Source organism: Pelophylax lessonae (genome assembly GCF_965119305.1).
Source record: "Pelophylax lessonae genome assembly, chromosome: 5".
In the NCBI taxonomy this organism is placed as follows: domain Eukaryota; kingdom Metazoa; phylum Chordata; class Amphibia; order Anura; family Ranidae; genus Pelophylax; species Pelophylax lessonae.
In genome coordinates, this window is record NC_138772.1 from 79,048,801 (window position 1) to 79,074,089 (window position 25,289).

The 25,289-nt window shown below is 44.5% G+C and overlaps 1 pseudogene across 1 annotated transcript in view; it reads right to left on the minus strand.

Moving 5' to 3' along the window:
• LOC309556432 (protein adenylyltransferase SelO, mitochondrial-like) overlaps positions 1–25,289 on the minus strand; it is a 159,528-nt pseudogene that overhangs the window by 52,153 nt on the left and 82,086 nt on the right. Inside the window, exons 6-8 of the transcript in view lie at positions 25,094–25,189; positions 20,017–20,087; positions 1,425–1,571 (exon numbers count right to left, since the gene is read on the minus strand). The product of the transcript in view is annotated as a protein adenylyltransferase SelO, mitochondrial-like (transcript). The remainder of the gene's footprint in view (positions 1–1,424; positions 1,572–20,016; positions 20,088–25,093; positions 25,190–25,289) is intronic.

Consider the following 25,289-nt stretch of genomic DNA (forward strand, 5'->3'; position numbering starts at 1 on the left):
GAGGGGGGAGGGGGTAGTAGTGAGAGAGGGGGAGGGGGGTAGTAGTGAGAGAGGGGGGTGGGGCGTAGTAGTGAGAGAGGGGGGAGGGGGGTAGTAGTGAGAGAGGGGGAGGGGGGAGGGGGCTAGTGGTGAGAGAGGGGGAGGGGGGTAGTAGTGAGAGAGGGGGGAGGGGGGTAGTAGTGAGAGAGGGGGGAGGGGGGTAGTAGTGAGAGAGGGGGAGGGGGTAGTAGTGAGAGAGGGGGAGGGGGGTAGTAGTGAGAGAGGGGGGGGGTAGTAGTGAGAGAGGGGGAGGGGGGTAGTAGTGAGAGAGGGGGAGGGGGGTAGTAGTGAGAGAGGGGGAGGGGGGTAGTAGTGAGAGAGGGGGAGGGGGGTAGTAGTGAGAGAGGGGGGAGGGGGTAGTAGTGAGAGAGGGGGAGGGGGGAGGGGGGTAGTAGTGAGAGAGGGGGGAGGGGGCTAGTGGTGAGAGAGGGGGAGGGGGGTAGTAGTGAGAGAGGGGGGAGGGGGCTAGTGGTGAGAGAGGGGGAGGGGGGTAGTAGTGAGAGAGGGGGGAGGGGGGTAGTAGTGAGAGAGGGGGGAGGGGGTGGTAGTGAGAGGGGAGGGGGGGTAGTGAGGGGTAGTGGTGAGAGAGAGGGGGGCAGAGCCAGCAACACTTACCAAGTCCAGGAACCGGAGCTGACACCATCCATCCATCCATCCATCCTGCGGCTGAATCCTTCCTGCCCCATCCAGCTTCAGTCAGTTTCTCTCTCTGATGGTGGCAGGGAGGTGGGTGGAGCCAATTTCAGGCACGGAGGATGAAATGAAAATCCTCCTGGCTCTGAATGCTGGGGGAGGATGGGAAGCTCTGTGTGCCCATACAGCAGCTACAATTGGTCCCGCCCCCTACCAGCTTCCTTCCCAGCCAGCTTCAGTTTCTCCACGGAGCAAGGGGGCGGAGCCCCGACTCCCGCAAATGGCCCCGCCCACACCCGACATCAATGTCTAAATTTGACAGCTGCAATCACATTGCAGCTGGCCCCCTCCCCCGCCGAATCGACCATTTATCACTTGCTGTGCTAGTGTGCTGCCTGTTAAAGTGTTGATATGTAGCCCCGAGTTCCCGGTCAAACCCCTCCTGCCCTGAGCAGGGTGGCAACAGGGGTGGCAAAGATTTTGTCTGGGGTGGCAATTGACACCCCAGCTAGCCCTCTGGCTCCGCCACTGTATGTCTCTGGAAGGCTGCAGAGGAGCAGGGCAACAATATGGTTATCTTTGATGTCCTCTCCAATGGCATGCAGCTGCTCTATGATTTCTAGCATACCTTTCATGTAGTTACACATTTTTCTGGCCTTCTTCTAGGTTCATTTTATATAGGCTTCTTAGTAGAAACAGGTTGCTGTTTAGACTTGAACGCTCATGCAGTTTTTGTAATGAAGTCCACATACCTTTGGCCGTTTTCTCTGATGTTATGTTGATAAGCTGGTAATCTTCCACTAATAAGCTTATAGTTGCTTTTGCTTGTCTGTCCTTCCTGTCCCATACTTCCATCTCTTCGTTTGTCTGTATACAGCACTTGCCACAAGTCATCCTTACTAAAAAAAAGAAGCATTTCTAGCTTGAACTTCCACAGCTGGTAATTGGCATTGTTTAGCTTTGCAATTTCAAACTTCACATCTGAATCGCTTGTTACATAGTTACATAGTAGGTGAGGTTGAATAAAGACAATAGTCCATCCAGTACAACCTGTGTAGGTGTGTTTGGCTGTAATCATCTCATATACCCCTGAATGTTCTGATCCTTGAGATGCACGTCCAATAGTCTTTTGAAAGCCACCATACTACCCTCAGAAACCACCTCTTGTGGTAGAGAATTCCACAATCTTTTAGCCCTAACAGTAAAGAACCCCCCACGTTGCCTGAGGTTAAAACGCTTCTCCTCTAATCGCATTGTATGCCCCCGAGTCCTCATGCAATCCCTTCGACTGAACAGCTTTTTTTCTAAGCTGAGATCTCCATTGAGATATTTAAAAATTGCTATCATGTCCCCCCTCAGGCATCTCTTCTCCAGGGAGAATAAATCAAGCGATTGCAGACGCTCTTCATAATCAAGGTCCTCCAATCCCCTAATTAGTTTAGTTGCCCTTCTCTGGACTTTCTCCAGCTCCAACACATCCCTTCTGAGGACTGGCGACCAGAACTGGACAGCGTACTCCAGATGCGGTCGGACCAGAGTTTTATAAAGTGGAAGGATTATAGCCTTATCTCTGGAATACATCCCTTTCTTTATGCATGCTAATATTCTGCTAGCTTTGGCAGCTGCCGCTTGACATTGTATGCTGTTGCCTAGTCTATCATCAACCAAGACTCCCAGATCCTTCTCCATTTTTGATTCCCCCAAGGGTTCCCTTCCTAATGTGTATTGTGCTTTTATGTTTCTAGTCCCCAAGTGCAAAACCTTACACTTCTCTACGTTAAACCTCATTTGCCAAGTCGTTGCCCACTCCGTTATTTTGTCCAGGTCATCCTGTAGGATATCTGCTTCATGCTGTGTAGTTATTGCCCTGCCCAATTTTGTGTCATCTGCAAAAACTGCTATTGAACTACTGACCCCGACCTCAATGCTGTTTATGAATAAATTGAACAAGGTTGGTCCCAGGACTGAGCCTTGGGGGACCCCGCTTACTACCTCAGACCAGTCTGAGTATGTGCTGTTTATTACCACCCTTTGGACACGCCCTTTTAGCCAGTTCCGTATCCAAAAGCAAACCCTGCTGTCGATACCTGCAGACCTTATTTTATAAATTAAGCGCTTATGGGGAATTGTATCAAATGCCTTAGCGAAATCTAGGTACACCACATCCACTGGTCTGCCCCTATCTAGCTCACAGCTCATCTCCTCGTAGAATGTTAATAGATTGGTTTGACAAGAACGCCCATTTGTAAACCCGTGCTGGTTATTACTGATGATGCTGTTGTCTTTAGCAAACTCTACGATATAGTCCCTTATCATCCCCTCCAGAAGTTTACATACTATCGATGTCAAACTGACAGGCCTATAATTTCCCGGGACATGCCTCTGACCCTTTTTGAATATCGGAATCACGTTAGCTTTCCTCCAATCTCCTGGTACATCTCCTGTCCTAATACTGTCCGCAAAGATCAGGAACAGTGGTCTGGATATAACTTTACTGAGTTCCTTGAGTACTCTCGGATGTACGCCATCCGGGCCTGGTGATTTGTTTGTGTTAAGTTTATCCAGCCTTTCCCTGATTTCACCCTCTGTTAGCCATAGTGGCAAGTCCTGTGTATTACTACTAACCATACAGTCATGGTCAGTGTACCCCTCCGTTTCCTGTGTAAATACTGACGAGAAAAAAGCATTCAGCACAGTTGCTTTTTCAGTGTCCTCTGTAACCATCCCCCCATCATCGCTAATTATGTGAGCAATATGCTCTGCCCTAGTATTTTTGCTGTTGATATACTTAAAGAATTTCTTTGGTTTTTTTTTACTATCCTCCGCTATTTGTCTCTCAAAGTCTATTTTAGCCATCTTGATTTCGTGTTTACACTTCTTATTTGCCTCCTTGTATTGGTTGAAAGCCAATACTGTGCCTTGAGATTTATATTTTCCCCTAATAAGATTTTTAACGCTACGGTTTAGCCAGCCAGGTTTGGCCTTGTCTCTTCTAAATTTATTTCCCATAGGAATGCACTGCAAGATGCCTTTGCTTAATATATTCCTAAAGCATTCCCATTTTTCCTCTGTGGTCAGGGATCCTAGGGTTCGGTCCCAGTTTACCCTTTCCATCAATGAGTACAATTTTGGAAAGTTTGCCCTTCTGAAGTTTAGGGTTCTTATGTTCCCCACTTGCCTTGTTCTATTGTTATTTACACTAAATGTGATCATCCTGTGATCGCTAGAGCCCAGGTTGTCCTGGACTCCTACCTCCGAGATTATGTCTGGGTCATTAGTGATCAATAGATCCAGGATTGCGTTTTCTCTAGTAGGAGAATCCACCAGCTGTGACATGTAATTATCCTGTAAGGTTTTCGTGAATAGTCGGGCCTTATGTGAGTGTGTAATCCCCTCTCCCCAGTCAATATCGGGATAATTGAAGTCCCCCAATATGATGACTGATCCTAGCTTTGCCACTTTACCCAAAAGTGCTAAAAATTCCAGCTCTACCTCCTCCCCTTGTTTAGGTGGCCTATAGCAAACCCCCACAATTACTTTTTTGCTTGTGATCTTTCTTCAGCTTGTATACAGTACTCACTGACTTCTTGTATTATCTCCAGTGCCTTAGCCCATAACCTGTTAGCAGAGTATTGAAATGATGCGCTGGAAGCTTCTTGCATGCAGAGAATACCTTTGCTTTCATGGAGGATAAAGAGAACACAGCTTTTCATGGAACAGGAAACAATAGCATACAAATACATACACTGAGACAGATAATACTTCCTCTCATATCATAGATACATGTACACTACACTATAACACTGCAGTTCCACCTGCTGGTAAAGATAGGTATACCAAATACATATATTTATATTACTTGCTGTTTCTCTTCCAACATTACTGTGACGTAACTTTTGCCTAGGCTGTATCTATATGAGAGTTTTAGGGACTTTAGACTGTATACATTCTGTACATCGATGCGGGTTGTCTAGCTAAGTATAATAATAAAATACATGTCTATCCACAGCAAAAATTAAGTGTAGAATGTAAACATGTTAAAGAAAAATGAACTTTTTCAAGTGCTGAATTGGGACCGAAATACATGGTGGTTTTACAATAAAGGAATGCAGTTCAGCTTTTAGTCCTTGTTCACACGGGCAGCTGGGGGGATGGTAACAACAGGTGGCTTATCTGCATTTTTAATCCCCCCCCCCCTCCCAAACACCCACCTAATCTATACAGTGGCAGCCAGAAGGGAAAGGACATATTGCCACAGCCACAATGCTTTGTTTCGCAGTGTAGTTAAACTTTAATATACAGCATGTTGTTTTTGGCAGGCAGTAATGCTACTGAATGCAATTAATGCAACTTAATGGGGCTGCCTTGCAACTGGGAGCCGGAAACTTGCAAAGCTGTAATCCACTAGAAAATCCCTGTTCATCTTAAATTAAAAAAAAAAAAAAAGTATATATATATATTAAGTGGCAGGATTGACTCATGAATGTCTGGCAGCCCCTGGTCTACTGCCCCCTGAATAGCGATCTACTGCAGATCACTTTTTGGCAGGGCGTTAGAGACTTCTGTCTGTTTGAAGGAGGCCTTAGCTTTACAATAATCTTACTCATCATCCATATTTTTCTTTCTTTTGGCTTCCTAAAATGAAGCAAAGAAAACATACATTAATGCCTTGCTGCCCCCCTCCTCCACCTTCCAAGCCTCTCTTTTGATTCATAATGCCAATCATATTAAAAGGCCATGACAAAGTCTTGAAAGGTAGTATCAAGCAGGGCTAAGCTTAACTTTAAAAAAGTTGATATTTGCATGTAACTTTAACACCCTGTATCTTTGGGTCATATGGTCAGTTTGAATTGTCTATGCTTAGTTTAGTGCAAATGCTTATTTTAGGAATTAGATTAGGTGTTATTGGAGGGTCGGGTGTTATGGTGTACCTTAGTGTTAGGATAGTTTGGATTGGGAGGGAATTGGGAGGCAATTTATAAAGCAGCAGTATGGTTGCGTCATTTAAAAAAAAAAAAAAAAAGACACACTTTATAAATCACAGTGCTGTGCTTTACTATATACAGCATGTGCTTCATGCTTTAGGGGTCCCAAAACAAAAAATGCCTATAGAAGGGATCCCCGAAATGGAACAAGTCTGCTGTGATCACTTTAATAATCATTTGGATGCTGCTTTGTGGCTCCACAGTGTGCTGGCAATATATGCTTTACTAAAGCAAACAACGGCCCATTAATTTGTATGAATGTAAAAAAAAAAAAAAATAGTAGTTGGAGGAAAGGTTGTAATCATGTAACTGACCTCTCTTATCTTGGAGGGTTCTTGACATTTAATGATCGGTTTGTTAAATGCAGCAATAGTGCAGACTAAAAACTGCTGTGTCCTGTAGATGGAGGAATCCGCTTTTCATTTTAAATAACCCCCTTAGAGGAATTTCAGAATTTTTCCTTTTTTCCTTTAGTCTTTGGCACCCAAAAATACAGTACTGCAAAATAAAGTACCTTTATGTAGTATGGATGGATAGTGTTACTTTACTTTGCAACTTAAAACGGTTGTAACCCTAAAATAAAAAAAAATAAATAAAAAAGATCCTTTTTCTTTAAAGCATAATAAACAGCATAGTGCTTCTGCAGTATTATTTGTCCCATTCTATGTAGTTAAATACTTGGTTGATCATGCCTGTTCCTGTTTCCCCCTATGTGAACTGACAAACGGTAATCATGGTTGCTGATCCATGATTTCGTGACCAGTTTACATGCTGTCTGTCATCCCACTGTGTTCAGAGTCTCTTCTTCTCCCTCTCCCTCCCTCCCTGATTGCCTGTATGTTCCTACCGTGTGAGCCAATCTCCTCCCCACCCCTCCCCTTCTGCCACTATTTCGTGTGGCTGTAACATTAGTGATGACAATTACTGGTATCCTCTTTGTTATAACAAGCTATACATCACAATGTCTCACGTACCTGGTCTGAGACCGAAGTGCTGAGAGGGCTTCCCTTGCGGCTAAGTGCAGAGTGCACCTGAAGGTGGTAACAGGGAGTGCTTTGCTCAGAGAAGCAGGGGTTGCCAGCTGCGACAGGCTGAGGTGATGAAGAGATGTCCACTGGATGGTGGCTGACAAGCAGGATGCACTGCTAAGCAGGAGTACTGGGTGAGACTTGGAAGCAGGGAGAGCCAGGAGCAGAGTCAGGAGCAAGGTCAGAATTCATGCACAGAAGGTCAGCCAGGAGCAAGCAGCAAGCAGGGTCAGGAGTCAGCCAGGGTCATTCACTTGTAATCAGGCAGTAGTGGATTCAGAAGAGCAAGCCAGAGGTCAAGCATGGATCAGCAGGCAGAAGCGGGGTCACTGGAACAAGCCAAGGGTCAAAGCCGGGAATGGCGACAAGACAAGTCAAAGGCAAGCCCGGTCGGTAACAGGAGATCCAATAATAGCAAGAACAGGAGCACATGGGGGAAGCTGAAGATCACCCAGCAACTAACGGCTCATACTGCTGGCTTTAAATAGTCCACTGAGCGCCAGAATCTGTCATGCATTGCGTGCGCACTGGCACATGGATACTGCCTTTGGCAAATTTCTATGAGTCAATCTTCGATTTTTCTGGGCATTTGCAGATGTGCTAATCCTTCTAAGAACCTTTCTCTGACATGTCTGTGTTTTTGTACAACAATGCAGCTAAATACCTTATTTGACAGCACCGCTGTGCGGTCACGTGACTTCTTGGCTGACGTCAGAGAGGAATCTCAACCCCTCCCACTGTAGTCCTTAGATTGGGGAAGGAGAGCGCCAGGAAGCTGCATGACCGCACAGCTGCGCTGTGAAGTAGGGTATTTAGCTGCATAATTTAAAAAAAAACACAGACACTATAATGCATAGCTTGTTACAACAGAGGGGATGCCAGCAATTGTGCTCACCGACTTTACAACCACATTAAACTGTCCAGCTTACCCAAGGGGTAGCAAGCCTGATGACATTAACCTAATGTTGAAAGTCCTACTTAACAACCCATTATTTTACATTTATCTTTACAATTATTTATTTTTCCTATAAATGACTGCATTTTCTTCTCGTTTGTGCAGCCACCAATAGAACTGCACATAGTATACTCTGGGAGTTAAGATCTGTTTAAAAAAAAACAGAACTAAAAACAGAACTAAAGTCTGCAATACTCAACTCCCCAGCAACGATCTGATGTCTACAATAAATAGCCAGACTGTCCGAAAGCTTTTTAAAGTAGTAAAAGGCTGAAGGTTTTTTAACTTCATGCATTCTCTGCATGAGGGTAAAAAACGTTCTACATGCAGCATTCCCCCCCAGCGCCTCTAATACTTACCTGAGCCCGATCTCAATCTCAATCCAGCAATGTGAACAAGAGCAGCTGCTCTCCAGGCTCTCTCCCTCCCATTGGCTCCCGCTGCTGATTACAGTCAGTAAGGAAGGAGCAGGGGGTGGGACTAAGTCCCATTCAGTGTGTCAATGGACACACAGGGTGGGGCTCAAGAGCAAGCATGCACGAGTGCCCCCCATAGCAAGCGGCTTGCTATGGAGGCACTACGGGGGGGTGGGAGCCAGGTGCACCAGTGAGGGACCCGAGGAGAGGAAGATCTGGGCTGCTCTGTACAAACCATTGCACAGAGCAGATAAGTTACATAGTTAGTCAGGTTGAAAAAAAGACACAAGTCCATCTGGCTCAACCAATAAAAACAAAAAATAGTAAAGAAAACACAACCATACAATCCCATATACACAATCCTATACCTGCAGTTGATTCTGCTTTAACTGCTGTTTGTTGAAGAACGCTCCTTTCTGTCACACAGAGCAGACATGCATGAAAGCAGACTTGTGGAATCAATCACCTGTATAGTTTTAGGTACAGCCTGACGAATACACCACAGAAAGCATACACATAGCTCCACTCTAATAAGCTAAAATCCTTACAGTAGCTGCTGCCTCTCTACCCATTAATCCTGGCCGTTTACTGCCTGCAGGCTATCGTCTATGGGGACAGTGTAAACATACCACTACACACATTACCCTGAAACACATGTGCCAAGTTAAATATCTGTACAGTTATTCAGTACAATATAGTGAATAGTACACTGTGCCGTGACCATGCCAGCTCCTGAATGGAGGAGATCTGGACAGCATCTGGTTGTATTTGGAGAAATGCGGTCCCAGCTCACGTCATACTCTATTAAGTTAATAACAATAAAGATGAGGGCATTTTCTGCACATACTTTTTCATTTCTGTAATAATTTAAATACTATCAGTGTATAATCTGCAGTCCATCTGTGTACACACCTACTCTATTGCATTGCAAATAGCTGATTAAAGGGATTCTAACTACAAATATTTTCTTTACTTCTCACGTTCATGTCGTAAGGCCCAAATCCCCAATTCTGTATAATCAACATCATGTCTTTATACATAGACGACATACATATACTGTGTATGTATGTATGTATATATATATATATATATATATATATATATATATATATATATATATATATATATATATATTGTGACAGGAAGTCCGGTAAATCTGTGGATGTAGTCACAGACAGGAGATACATTTCCACCGGGTTTAGAAAATTCACCAATTACTATAGGGTGTCGGCTGCAGAGGTAGCCAGGATGGCTTAAGGAAGTTGAAAGGCCTTCAGCTGTTCGGAATGATGAAGTTAAGGCCTGTATAATTTGTCCAAAGGAAGTCTAAGGATTGCTGCCTCCTGACACCGTGTGGGCTGGGGAGAGGAGGACAGTCAAATGTGTGCCTCCCGACGCTGTGAGAGCCTGGGAGAAGGATTGCTGCCTCCTGACGCCGTGTGGGTAGCGGAGGACAATCAGATGGGTGCCCCCTGAAGCTGTGTGAGCATAGGAGGGGAAGACCTCCTGGAGCGATGTGCGCTGAGGAGGGTAAAAATTGTGAAGACTTCTCAAGGTGAGAAAATGAACTATTTCTATGTGGAAGAAATAAATGAACTGTTTGCTATGTGAAGAGACAAGCAAAGGGACATGTTCAATGTGAAGAGGAAAAGGGACATGTTCAATGGACATTTGTTGTGTGAAGAAAAAACATGGACTATTGAGTGTCTGCTGTAGGATCAGCAAAGTTTGCCCAAGGGGTCATCCATACCCGCCACCGAGCTAATCAATCCCACATATGGTGGAGGTATGCATTGGGCAGAAGCAGAGATCCCTGCAAAGAAGTGCATATGTTCTATGAACTTTGTCTGGTGCATGAGATTGCACAATCTGTGTGTGCAGGAGAGAAGATCCTGAAAGAGAGGAAAAACTACTTGTTTTAAAGAGACAGTGGTCTCAAAATTTTTGATGGACTTTGTTGTGTCTGGTGCATGAGACTGCACAAACCGTGTCTGCAGGAAAGGAGATCCTGCAAGAAAGAGAAAAGCTACTGGCTTTAAAGAGACAGTGGTCCCAAAATTTTTTGCTGGACTGTGAAAAATTTATTGTGGAGTTATTGAAGATGGGGCGGTCAAAACGCCTGAAAGATGCAAAGATAGCTGAAATGAGAGACCGGATTCTATGGATGGAGGGGATGTTACCGCCTGAAAGAGCCCCATCCATGCCTGAACAGAATCTGCTAAAGAGAAAGGTTGTTGTCCCTAGCAACACTGGGGCAAATGCGGATTTTCAGCAGAGCTTTGCAGCTCAACAAAAGGCTCACCAAGAGAGCATGGCAGGCTGGAAACAGAGACGCCAGCAGCAAATGGAGGCCATCGGTTTGGAGGAAACCGAGTATGTGTGCAGGGCTGAGCTGGATGCCTTGCAACGGAAAATGGAAGAAAAGGAACGAGCCCTGGAGTTGCTTAGGATGGAGCATAGAAACTTGCAGGCTCAAGGGTTACAGTGGGAAGAATCCACTGCTCTTCTTTTTTCCGAGTTGCACAAACGTAGAAAGACTATAATGGAGAAAGATACCATCCTCATGGAAAAGGAAATTGGAGTTAAGACTTTGCAGGAGCAAAGTATGTGTGATATGTTGGAGTTGCGTAATCAGCTGGAAAAAAGTCTTCAGTCTTTGGAAGCTACAAAAATAGACCTGCAGGATGTGCAGGAACAGAATGTCGTTCTGAAAACGACATTGTCTCTCAGCTACAAGGAGAAAAATGAGAGAGAGGCTAAATTACTGAGTACTGTGTATGAGCTCACCACTTTGAGAAATGTGGTAGATGAATTGCATATGGACTGTGAAAGTTGGAAAGATGAAGCCCAACGTGTCCAGCAGCAGTTAAAGGAGAAAGAATCCTGTGTGGCAGAATTACAGTCTTATTCCCAGGAGCTAGCCAATGAGGTGAAAGCTCTTATGCAGGGAAAAGGAGATTCTGAACACAAGAGAAAAAAAGTAGAGGCACAGCTGCAGGAATCGCAAGTCAAGGTGTCAGAAGGTGACCTATTGTGTGCTAAGCTGTCAGAGAAGGCAAACCGACTGCAGGTTGAGTTGGACAATGTCACAAATCAGCTTTCTCAAGCAGACAGCAAATCTAGAGAAATTGCTAAAGATTTCTCTATCTTGGAATCGCAGCTGCAAGACACTCAGGAACTCTTACAGGAAGAGAGGTGTCAAAGGCTGAGTTTTAGCACAAAGCTCAAACAAATGGAAGATGAGAAAAATGGCTGCCTGGAACAATTAAAAGAGGAGGAGGAAGCAAAGAAAAACCTATCAGAGCAAGTCGCAACACTGCAAGCTCAGATAGCGGATATGAAAAAATGCATAGAAGAAAGCGTTGGTTCATTAGAGAGTGTTGAAGATGTGAAAAAGAAGTTTGATCAGATGCTTGGTGAGAAGAAGACTGTGTCTGCAAAATATGCAGAAGAACGCGACCATGCAGAAACGGAGGCGCGTGATAAAGAGAGCAAAGCCCTGTTCTTTGCTCGCTCCTTGGAGGAAGCTTTAGAGCTTAAGGATGAACTAGAAAGAGTTAACAAACAGCTGCGTACAGAGATGGAAGATTTGGTCAGCTCCAAGGATGATGTTGGGAAAAGCGTTCAGGTGCTAGAAAAGTCTAAGCGAGCCTTAGAATAGCAAGTAGAAGAGATGAAGATTCCGTTGGAAGAACTTGAAGAGGAATTACAGGCAACAGAGGATCTGTCCCAAAGAGGGGATTGTGTGCCTGATGCAGTTTATAAAAGGATCAGTGTTTTGGGGTCTGTCCTGAGTGAGCATCAGAAATTTGATGACATGTTGCTTGAACACCACCTAGTGGAGAAAACTAAGGCAAGTGGTATAAAGCTTGGAGAAAAAAGCAAACACCACCTAGTGGAGAAAACTAAGGCTGTTGGTGAAAACGTGAAGCAAATGAATAAGTGCCTTTCCGGGAATATTTCCAAAATGGAACTGGTGAAAGACAGGTGGCAGAAGTTTGAGCATGATCTTGAGATATATTCCATGTGGAGTTCAGATAAAGAAAAGGAGCTACAAGGGAAAAGTAATGCAATAGCAGAAAGTGCAGGGAAGAAACCTGTAATAGACTGTGTTGCAGTTCCATGCTTCTTCACTGATGCAGAGAGGAGGTCTGTAATGGGTAACACCCAGATCGCTGGGTTCAACTGTCTACGGCTAATTAATGAAGTTACTGCCTTTGACCCATATGTTGATGGAAGGAAAGTTGATGATGTCGCTGGAAAAATGAACAGGGGTCACTTTGGAGAAATGTGTGACAGCCTGTTGTCGCAAAGGGAAGGTCCTCTGCACATCATCTTAGAGCAAGCCAAGCTCAAGAAGGCATTTCTTGGAACAAAGCCAAGTGAAGCAGAGGTTCTCAAATTTTTGTGGAAATCATATATTGATTGCAGAGAGAGGCGGTTTAAGAAGGTTGAAGACTTTAAAACTAGCACAATTGAGCTGCCTATGGATCACGGTCCTCCTTGGTGGATAGGACAGACGGTTATGCAGGACAAACTTGAGAAAGAGCAAAATGATGCCAAAAATACAGTTGAAGAATGTGTATATGAGATGAGAGACAAACTGTGTGACATTTATAAGAAATCTGTCAATGAAGATGACAGAAACAGTTTCACCCTGAAGCTTGAAGATACTAAGAGGCTTATCAGTGAGAGTCAAGAGCAGTGCCTGACACATGCGTGCCTGGAAAACTGTGTCCCAACCCTAGGGTTGAAACCAGAGGGGGGTATGTGACAGGAAGTCAGGTAAATCTGTGGATGTAGTCACAGACAGGAGATACATTTCCACCTGGTTTAGAAAATTCACCAATTACTATAGGGTGTCGGCTGCAGAGTTAGCCAGGACGGCTTAAGGAAGTTGAAAGGCCTTCAGCTGTTTCGGAATGAGGAAGTTAAGGCCTCTATAATTTGTCCAAAGGAAGTCTAAGGATTGCTGCCTCCTGACGCCGTGTGGGCTGGGGAAAGGAGGACAGTCAGATGTGTGCCTCCCGATGCTGTGAGAGCCTGGGAGAAGGATTGCTGCCTCCTGATGCCGTGTGGGTAGCGGAGGACAATCAGATGGGTGCCCCCTGAAGCTGTGTGAGCATAGGAGGGGAAGACCTCCTGGAGCGATGTGCGCTGAGGAGGGTAAAAAGTGTGAAGACTTCTCAAGGTGAGAAAATGAACTATTTCTATGTGGAAGAGATAAATGAACTGTTTGCTATGTGAAGAGACAAGCAAAGGGACATGTTCAATGTGAAGAGGAAAAGGGACATGTTCAATGGACATTTGTTGTGTGAAGAAAAAACATGGACTATTGAGTGTCTGTTGTAGGATCAGCAAAGTTTGCCCAAAAGTAGGTTGGAGACAGACTTCGTAGGTAGGTTCCTGTATGTGAGAAGGTAGCCGCCCACAGTGGCCAGGATTTATTTTATTTATGTTTATTTTGAATTATGCTGTTTTTGAAGCTTGCACTTGTGTGAAGAAAATTGCAAGAATAAAACCTTACACTGTTGTTTTCAACCACTTCTCGGATATCTCCCTGTGTAAACGCACCCCCCCCCCCAAGGGGTCATCCATACCCACCACCGAGCTAATCTCCCACAATATATATATATATATATATATATATATATATATATATATACATATACACACACGTTGTTGTGGAAATTTTGATTAGCTTAAATAGTCATAATGTCTCCCAGTGTCAAGTTTTACCGATAATCGCTATTCACAGTGATTATCGCTTTAACTGTCATTGCAGGGAAGACTTGCTGGTGAAAATCTTCCATTGGATGAGATGGCACAATACTTGTAGCAAAGAGAGTCCATCGCACAGATCTATGTCTGCAGGTCAGGGCCCTGCGCTGCTGAGATGGGTCTGTGATGTGGAAAACTCTTATTTTACCAAGATTAATAGACGTTTCCTTATGGTCGCATTCGATCGGTGTGACGGGGGGGGGGCTGCTATTATCTTATGCAGATAAAACCTCATCAACTGGAACAAATAGAATGGTCACTATCAAAATTGGTTTATATATATGAATCATGTTTGATGGAAACCCACCAACAGGTAATGGAATGCATGTTTATGGATTGACATGAATGAACAATGAAAAGCCATGGGCTTTCTGGCAGTTTAGTCTTTTGTTCACTCTTGTCCATCTATGGGCGTGTACTCCACAGCTTCTATTGTGCTTTTTGAATGTATACGTATCTGTGATTGGTGGCCATGAAGCCACTCCCTGTAACTCACTTACTTGCTGTAAATAAACAAGCCCTGCTCAGAACACATCAGAACACAGAAGGAGACACACACACACATACACACAGACACACACACACACTGACACACACAGACACACAGACACACATACACACAGACACAAGCTCACATAGCCATTTAAGAGACACATAACCTCTCACACATAACCTGAAACACATAACCTCTCACACACAAACACTTGCTCTTAATACACATGCACACACATACATATCCAATGGAGAGATACCTGCCAGATGGCATCGAAATGACCCAGCGCGTTTGTTCCTTTCTTTATCGCCGAATGCTTGGTAAATCGTTATGCAAAAGAGCGGGCCATTTGTACTTTTCAGTACAAGCCTATTTATTTTCCACCACAACGTGTGTGTGTGTAAATATTAGAGATCGACCGATATCATTTTTTCATTGCCGATACCGATATTTTGCCGATCACATATCGGTATCGGCCGATACTGGCCGATATTTTCACACATGTAAAATTTTCCCAAAAAAACACAAATTTCGACACAAATCTCTTAACAAACATGTTAATCTTTATTTATTAACATTTTTAACATTAAGTGCTTGTTCTTCACACCTTAACTTCATAAAAACTGATAGGAAAACTTAAATTGCAAGGAGTTGGACATTAGCATTTCACATCATCTGATTGTGCATTAATTTATAATAAAGTGCTGCAGTAGTGGACTCACTCACTGCAATATAAAAATTTTAATTCACTACTGCAGTGCAGTCAGCGCAAAACTGCTAGGAAAAAAACTAGGCAACAACAACAACAGCTACACAATAAAATACACATACACACTGCACAACTGCTATAAAAAGAGCAAGGTAACAGCTACACATGTCACAGTGGATTGGACTGCACTGGACTCTGAGTCAGTGGAGGACTAACTTTGTGTGCAGTATGGCACTCACTGTAACTACTGCAGTGCAGTTAGTGCAATACTGCTAGAAGAAAAGCAAGGCAAGTAGGCAACAGCTACACATGTCACCGTGGATTGGACTGTAGTCAGTGGAGGACTATCTGCACTGCAGTATAGCACTCACTCACTGCAACTACTGCAGTCAGTGCAATACTGCTAGAAGAAAAGCAAGGCAACAGCTACACATGTCACAATGGATTGGACTGAAGTCAGTGGAGGACTCACTGCAGTATGGCACTCACTACAACTACTGCAGTCAGTGCAATACTGCTAGTAGAAAAGCAAGTCAAGTAGGCAACTGCTACACGTGTCACAGTGGATTGGACTGGAGTCAGTGGAGGACTCACTGCAGTATGGCACTCACTGCAACTACTGCAGTCAGTGCAATACTGCTAGAAGACAAGCAAGGCAACAGCTACACAGTGGATTGGACTGTGTACTACCGCCGCATAAGGGCACTCACTCACTGGAATCATTTTAAATCGCTACTGCACTACTGCAATAGTGATTTAAAATTATTGCAGCAGTGAGTGGCATTCTACTGCAGCAGTAGTCCACTGGCACTGGCCTCAATCCAATCCACTGTCTATGTCTATTTTTTTTTTCTATCACTTTTGCACTGACTGCAGCGCAGCGCAGTCAGTGCAAAACTGTTAGAAAAAAATAGATAGACACAAGCTAGACAGTGGATTGGACAGACTCAGTGGACTGGTGGACAGACAATACTATAGACTAGCTACACTTTCAAATCAATACTCCCAGTTAAGTAGAATCATATTATAGTGCAGAAAGCATAACATTTCAGTATGTTCACCAGTTAAACGGCTTCTTTTCTTTTCATAAATTGCTGCCACTTCACTAAAATCAAGCTCACTTGGTACTGAGGGAGGAGGAGCAAAAAGGTATCTTCTAGCATGAGAAGCAAGTCTTTTGTAGCGTGCCTCATTTTTTTTCCACCACTGAAGAGGATCACTTCTTCTGTCAACTACTGGTTCCTTCAAATAGAGATGAAGTTCATCATCCAGGCTCATTATTGCCGATTCTGATGAATCCTCTGCATTAGGCCCATTAAAATGCTGAACATTGCATCTATTTGACCACAATGAATTTTCTCTTCTGTTTGTTGTCTTTTGGGACATTTTTCTCCTGCATCCTGCTCTTCCACATCAGAAACCTTCTCTTCTTGTCCTTGACTTTTCTTTTTTGTCAGGAGGAACCTCCTGCACCTGCTGTTGTATATCTTATGTCAGCCATTGCTTTGCCTTGGCCAATACATCATCAGAAGAGAAAGGATGGTTCTTGTATCGAGGATCCAAAAGACATGCAAGCACAACAGTTTTATTCTCCTCATGCTTCTCAAACCTTTTGTTGAGGCTGTCCCTCATGGCCTGCCTACATGATTTGATGCCACGTGTGTTGGGTCCTTCATTCTGTTGAAGAAGCATCTTCAGGACTCTCACACATGGGATCACAGAGGAAACAGATGAGTCGTAATGACTCACCTCCAGTGTCACTTCCTCAGTGGGTATGATTATCTCTATAATGTTGGCTACTATGTCCCACTGATCTGCAGTAGGGCAAGAATGTCCTCCAAGTCCATATTCACCAGAATATATGGTGAGAGCTCGCTTCTGCTCCAGCATCCTCTGTAACATGTGTAGCGTTGAGTTCCATCGTGTTGGAACAGCATGTATCAGGTTGTTTTTGGGTAGGCCATGGTCTTCCTGAATGCACCTCAGTTGCTGCTTGGCAAGAACAAAATGGTGGAAATGGCCTGCGCACTTCTTCAGCATGGTAATAATGTCCAGCAAAGCTTTCTGGTGTGACAGACCATCATTTACCACCAGTTGGAGGGTGTGTGCCATGCAACTGAGGTCTGACACTTCAGCAAGTCTCATACCTTTAACCATGTTCGCTCCACTGTCTCGCAGCACAAGCATCACTCAGTCTTTGCTGATTCCCCATTCTTCTACCATGCCTAGAAACTTTTCTTTAATGTACTCCCCAGTGTGGGATCCTTGCATCACCTTTGTATTCAACACCAAATACCTTCTTGTCCATCCGCTGTCAATGTAGTGGCATGTAAGACTCATTAGTGATTCTGTTTGTCCTGACCAACAGTCCGTCTTGAATGAAAGTGAGTTGCCAGCATTCTCTGGTTGCAGCATAGTCTTAACTTTGTAAACGACCTTTTGGTGAATCTTTTGCAGCATTTCAGTTCGATAAAACTTGTCACTCTTCAGTGTGTACCTTGGCTCAACTATGGACATCAACCGCTTAAATCCAGAGTCAGACACTATTGTAAATGGCTGGTTATCAGTTACCATCATCTCTGTGATTACTCTGTCCAGCAGTTGGGATCTTCCATCTGATTTTTGCCACCTGTTTTTTTATGAAACATATCTGTTATTGTTGCCTGGGATAGGGATGGTTCACCTTGTGATTCATTTTGTTTTTTTCTGTGCTGCATTATACAATTCAAGAAGATGAACTCTTAGATGGGCCCAAAGATTAGACGTATTTTTGGTTTTTGCAGTTATTGATCCCATTCTCACATTGTTTTTGCATGTGTTGCACAGTGCTACTGATTTTCCTGGAGATCGAGAAGACAAATACTCCCAGACCACCCTTTTAATTTTTCTATCATCTATCTCTGCTGTCTGGCTGGCTGGCAGGCGCCGTGTGGTGGGTGGTTGGCTGGCTGGCACCCTATGGTGGGTGGCTGGCTGGCACCCTTTGGTTACTGGTTGGCTGGCTGCCTGACACCCTGTGGTAGCTGGCTGTCACCCTGTTGTGGGTGGCTGTCTGGCTGGCTGGCAGGCACCATGTGGTGGGTGGTTGGATGGCTGGCTGGCACCCTGTGGTGGGTGGCTGGCTGGCTGGCTGGCTGCCTGGCACCCTGTGGTGGCTGGCTGGCACCCTGTGGTGGCTGGCTGGCACCCTGTGGTGGCTGACACCCTGTTGCGGGTGGCTATTTGGCTGACTGGCAGGCACCATGTGGTGGGTGGGTGGGTGGCTGGCCTGCACCCTGTTGTGGGTGGCTGTCTGGCTGGCTGGCAGGCACCATGTGGTGGGTGGCTGGCTGGCACCCTGTGGTGGCTGGCTGGCTGGCACCCTGGGGTGGCTGGCACCCTGGGGTGGCTGGCACCCTGTTGTGGGTGGCTGTCTGGCTGGCAGGCACTGTGTGGTGGGTGGGTGGCTGGCTGGCACCCTGTGGTGGGTGGCTGGCTGGCACACTGTGGTGGATGGATGGCACCCTGTTGTGGGTAGCTGTCTGGCAGGCACTGTGTGGTGGGTGGGTGGTTGGCTGGCACCCTGTGGTGGCTGGCACCCTGTGGTGGGTGGCTGTCTGGCTGGCAGGCACCGTATGGTGGGTGGGTGGCTGGCTGGCACCGGGCAGCTGTGGGTGGTGGGTGGGTGGCCCCGGCAGCTGTGTTACAGAAGAGAAAAGAACAGATACAGAACGTGTGTCAGAGAGAGTGTTTTTTGTTGGTCACTGTTATCAATTATCACAGAACAGAGAACGTGTGTCAGATTGTTGGTCACTGCACTCACTAGATGTAGAAGAAGAACTCCCGACTCTCCCGACTGACCGCCTGTGCCGCATGCAGACTCCAGTGTGGCAGCGGCAGGTAAAAGACACTGTAAGGACTAAGAAGGCAGAGGGAGGCGGCCTAAGAGCTGTCCAGTGCGCGTAGGCGCGTGGCGCAACATACACTATGACGTCACAAAAATATCGGCAATATCAGCAAATCAACAGGCCGATTCCGATATATCGGGAAAAGTGCATAGCGGTATATCGGTGTTGCCGACAATCGGTCGATCTCTAGTGTATATATATATATATATATATATATATAATATAATATAATATAATATAATATAATATAATATAAAATTACTCTATATTGTCAATTGTATTGGGACGCCTGCCTTTATACGCATATGAACATTACTGGCATCCCAGTTTTATTCTGTAGGATTCTATATTGAGTTGGCCCACCCTTTGCAGCTGTAACAGCTTCAACTCTTCTGGGAAGGCTGTCCACAAGGTTTAGGCGTGTGTCTATGGGAATGTTTGACCATTCTCCCAGAAGCGCATTTGTGAGGTCAGGCACTGATGTTGGAGAGAAGCCCTGGCTCTTAGTCTCTGCTCTAATTCATCCCAAAGGTGTTCTATCAGGTTGAGGTCAGGACTCTGTGCAGGCCAGTCAAGTTTCTCTGCTACAAACTCACTCATTAATTTCTTTATGGACCTTGCTTTGTGGACTGGTCCAAATCATTCAATGGAGGGGGGATTATGGTGTGGGGTTGTTTTTTTTTAGGGTTGGGCTTAGCCCCTTAGTTCCAGTGAAAGGAACTTTGGACAATCTCATGTTCCCAGCTTTGTGGGGACAGTTTGGGGATGATAACTTCCTGTTCCAACATGATGACTGCACAAAGCAAGGTCCATAAAGACATGGATGAGCGAGTTTGGGGTGAAGGAACTTGTCCTGACCTCAGCCTGACAGAAAACCTTTGGGATGAATTAGAGTGGAGACTGCGAGCCAGGCCTTATTGTCCAACATGAGTGCCTGACCTCAAAAATGGGCTTCTGGAAGAATGGTCAAACATTCCCATAGACACACTCCTAAACCTTGTGGACAGCCTTCCCAGAAGAGTTGAAGCTGTTTTAGGTGCAAAGGGTGGGCCAACGTAATATTGAACCCTACGGACTAAAACTGGGATGCCTGTGCAGGTGTGCAGAAATCCATGCTGGGAAATCCCTATGTTTGCTAAGCTCCTGAAGTGCCCAATGTTCCTTAAAGGGAAAGTATAATATATTTTCAGTGAGCTCATATATTAGTTTATCTGTTTTAACCTCAAACATTTTGTGACTCTCGCATTCGTACATGCCTTTTTAATTTATGTCACTGTATTAAATGTAGAGATCTGTAGATTACCCAATAATGGTTTTCTCTTCCTCAACTATTTATTGCTAAATTACCCAGGTCAGGAAGGAAGGAATCCACAGAAGGTGACAGCTTTGGCCCTGAAAACGGATAGTAACTGGCAAAATCCAATGGGAGTGGTAAAGTAACTTTCAGCGCAGAACTATAATGTACAGTACATTACCCCTAGCATTACTGGGTCAACCAGGACAAGTAACTTTAACCACTTTAAGACTGGAAGGATTTGCCCCCTAAATGACTAGGCCCTATTTTGTGATTTGGCACTGCGTTACTTTATTGGACAATTGCGCGGTCGTCTGTACCCAAAGAAAATTGACGTCCTTTTTTTCCCACAAATAGAGCTTTCTTTTGGTGGTATTTGATCACCTCTGCGATTTTAAATTTTTGTGCTATAAACAAAAAAAGAGCAACAATTTTGAAAAAAAAAAAACAATATTTTTCACATTCTGCTATATGACATTCTCAAAAAAAAAAATTTAAAAATCAAAATTTTTTAACATTTTAGGCCAATTTGTTTTCTGCTACATATTTTTGGTAAAAAAAAAAAACGCAATAAGTGTTTTTTGATTGCTTTGCGCAAAAGTTATCGTGTCTACTAACTACGGGAAAGATTTATGTCATTTTTAATGTTTTGGGGTTTTTTTTACTAGTAATGGCGGCGATCTGCGATTTTCTGCGGGACTGCGACATTGCGGCAGACAGATTGGACCCCTAACTGACATTTTTTACACTTTTGGGGTACCAGTGACATTACTACAGTAATCAGTGCTAAAAATATGCACTGTTACTGTAATAATGGCACTGGCAGGGAACAGGTTAACAGTATAGGTGATCAAGGGGTTAAATGTGACCCTAGGAGAGTGATTCAAACTGTCGGGGGGCGTGACTTCTGAGATGACAACAGAGACATGTGATCCTATATAGCAGGATCACATGAGCTCTGTGATCATTTCAGGGAGAAGGACGGTTGGCTGTGTTTACAACAGCTGACCGTCCTTCTCTCTCAGCGGGGAGCAATCGCGGGTGTCAGGTGGCAATGGGAGCCGCCTGACACACGCATTGGCTTCCCCACTGACGATTGGGGGCGGGAGCGCGCTGCCGGCGGCGCGCACTGGCCCCCTAGCTCCTCCCGGCCGAGCGACGTAGATCTACGTAATTTTGCCTGTATGAGCCAGCCTGTCGCAGTATATATACAGGAGCTGGTCGGCAACTGGTTATAAAAAATGACACCCCTGCTTGTAAAATGGTTTTCTTTTACACCTCCTAGTAGACAGCTAAAAGGGAGTCATGGCCCATAGCACAGGAGGTTGATCTAGCTCAAGCTGGCTATGAAAAAAGCCTACAACAGAATTGTTGCAGAATCTCGGGATTACAAACTCTGAGCAGGTTTAATGTATTTACCAGTGATAATACCAGGTGGTCTTTTGTTAATGGGCAAACGTAGCATGCTTCCTAGTGCATTTCACTTGCATTTGTGATCAGTTTAACCACTTAAGCTTAAAATAACAATATTTTTCACATTTTTTTATATGAAATTCCCCCCAAAAAAATTAAAAAATCTAAATTTTTTTAACATTTTAGGCCAATTTGTTTTATGCTACCTATGTTTGGTAAAAAAAAAAAATTGCAAAAAACTTATTTTGATTGGTTTGCGCAAAAGTTATTGCGTTTACTAACTAAGGGAAAGATTTTTGTTGTTTTTTTTTTTAACGAGTAATCTGCGATTTTTTTTGCGGGACTGCGACATTGCTGCGGACAGATCGGACCCTTGACTGACATTTTTGGGGTTACCAGTGACATTACTGCAGTAATCAGTGCTATACATATGCACTGTTACTGTAAAAATTTTAATTTTCATTTATGTACAGTGTTGCTTGACCAAACAATTGTAGGTTAAAATAATGCAGTGCCTTATCACAAAAAAAGCTCTGGTCATGAAAGGGGGTAAATATTCCGGGGCTTCGAATGGATATAATGTGACATTGCTTGGTAGATTGCCCACACAATCTGTGTCAAACATGGTGGTGATGATGACATAATATAGGCCACATCCTTTAACCCCTTTACGACCGCCCTCCGCAGATTTACTGCAGCAGGCAGCCGCTCCTGGGCAAATCGACGTAGCTCTACGTCGCTCGCTCTCCAGAGGCTAGCTGGGGAAGCCTGTGCGTATGTCAGGCGGCTCTGATTGTCGCCTGACACTGGCGATCTCTCCCCACTGAGGTAGAAGGATGGTCAGCTGATTTAAACACATCCGTCCATCCTTCTCCCTGCAATGATCACAGAGAACATGTGATCCTGCTATATAGGATCGCATGTCTCTATGGTAATTCCGGAAGCCCAACCCCCCCCCCCCCCCACACACACACACACACACACACACACAGTTAGAATCACTCCCCTAGGCTTACATTTAACCCCTTGATCACCCATAATGTTAACCCCTTCCCTGCCAGTGTCATTATTACAGTAACAGTGCATATTTTTAGCACTGATTACTGTAGTAATGTCACTGGTACCCCCAAAAGTGACAAAAATATCAGTTAGTGATCATTCCATGCTTTATGAGTAGTTTTTGGGATGCTATTTGCTCCCTGCCTTCACTGTTTTGAAAGCCTTCTCGACTATTAGGGTTGCATATTGATCAATAGCCATTTAATCCGAATTTTTTTAACTTTACTGCACTCCTTTATAGGGGTAGATTACTAATACCTCAACTTGGTCTACCAGAGCTGAGTTATTGGGGAGCCGGGGATGCCCTATCTCTCCTGAGGGGAAAGTCTTAGCCCCCAGTAGGGGTCTCCTTGGGATTGGGCGGGCCTCTCCGGATCTCCATTTCAAGGGGCATAGCATTTACTCTGCGCCCCTCTTATTGTGGAACCTACGAGGTTCACTTGCTTACTTAAACTTAGAAGTATTTGAGAGTTGTACAAAGACTGTTTGGTATGGTTCAATTTGTCAAATATTTGCTTTTTGTGCATGGTTCATAATGCTTGTTATGTATCTGTTCCTTTATATTACAAATAAAATCTTTTGAAAGTAAAAATGTCAGTTAGGGGTCCGATCTGTCCGCCGCAATGTCGCAGTCCCGCAAAAAAATCGCAGATCGCCGCCATTACTAGTAAAAAAAAAAAAATAAATAAAAATGACATAAATCTTTCCCGTAGTTAGTAGACGCAATAACTTTTGCGCAAACCAATCAAAAAAAAAAATTGGCCTAAAATGTTAAAACATTTTGATTTTTTAATTTTTTTTGGGAATGTTATGTAGCAGAATGTGAAAAATATTGTTTTTTTTTTTTCAAAATTGTCGCTTTTTTTGTTTATAGCGCAAAAAATAAAAATTGCACAGGTGATCCAATACCACCAAAAGAAAGCTCTGTTTGTAGGAAAAAAGGGAGTCAATTTTATTTGGGTACAGCGTCGCACGACCGCGCAATTGTCCGTTAAAGTAACGCACTGCCGAATCGCAAAATAGGGCCTGGTCATTAAGCAGGAAAATCTTTCGGTCCAGAAGTGGTTAAAGGGCAACAAAAAAAAACAGTCATCAATCCTTTTTTACCACCCTTTCAGTCACTTTAAACCTATTCTGAGACATCAAATCGAGGATTGTATGCTTTGGAAACTTCAAAATATTTTCAAGCCAATAGGGTGGTGTATGAAGAATTGCGGAGCTCTAAATTTCTACTGCTATTACTGTATAAATAAGGGGACTATGGCAGTGCCGGGACAAGGTCATCTGGTGCCCAGGGCGAAGATGGCAAACTGCCAAACTGCCTTGTTAAAAACAAGGAGCAGTGCCATGTCAAGCTGTCCAAGATTTCCCATAGACGCCAATGTTAGACAGGGAGCAGTGCCATGTCAAGCTGACTGAGATTTCCCATAGACGCCAATGTTAGACAGGGAGCAGTGCCATGACAAGCTGACTGAGATTTCCCATAGACGCCAATGTTAAAAACCGGCAGCAGTGCTATATCAAGTTGACCAAGATTTCCTATAGACGTCAATGTTAAAAACCGGGAGTAGTGCCATGTCAAGCCGACCAATCTGTGTCCGTACTCGTGAGTGCATGTAAAACGGGGTATGCCTGTATTTTAAATATCATTGGTAATTATTTAACCTCACCTCTCCTCTCCCCTCCAACCCCTCCCCCCGAGTTAGCTGATTAATCAGTAGATGCCCTTCTGCTTACTTTTGAGATTCGCTGCCTGGTTGGTTGGTTCCTCCTCTTCAGTCACACTTCACTCACTGCCTGGCTGCTCTCTATGATCCTCTCCCAGCCCACCTCCCAGCCAGCCTCTTGGTGATGTAACGCAGTGCCGGGACTCAGAAGCAGCTGTCAGGCGGCGATTACTCCGCGGCTCTGCCTGACAGGGAAGTGGAGGCCGGGTCCTAGGCTTGTGCCAGGTGCAGGAGCGCACTCGGCACATCCTTACAGCTCTGCAGCATTGTAGCGAGGCCGGCGGAAGTGACAAACTTTTGCCCAGAAAACACTGCCAGTACTTCACCTGCACCCCCCTTCCTACAATAAACTGTTCCGCCCAGGGCACCCGTCCCTTCCGCCCACCCCTTGTTACGGCCCTGGACTATGGCATGGAGATTTTGCCACCAAGTTTGAAAAAAATAGCAAAAAAAAAAGCAGTCAGGGACTTACTACAACAATGACCACCCAAAATGAAAACTTAGGTTGCAGGCGAATCTGGCCTTTAGGTGGCCTTTCTTTGAATATTTCCTACCATTCTGCTTTATTGAATTCTACAAGATCAGTTGAGGAAGGTTAGCTACACATCTGTTTTGCCATGGGTAATAACCTATGTGTTACCAATCTCTCTCTCAGTGTATTCATCTTCACATACATGAGGGATGTAGAGACTAGATAGCTGGTCCAATGTAATCTCACTAAGATGACGCAATGACATTGTAATATCAGCCCCAGTTGCTTTCTTTATCAGCTGTAAAGAAGGAAGTCACAATGTGACATACGATTATCTATGACCTGTAGCACCCTCCTAGTTAGGTGCTAGGTTCAAAGCATTGTATGCTCCATCTGCC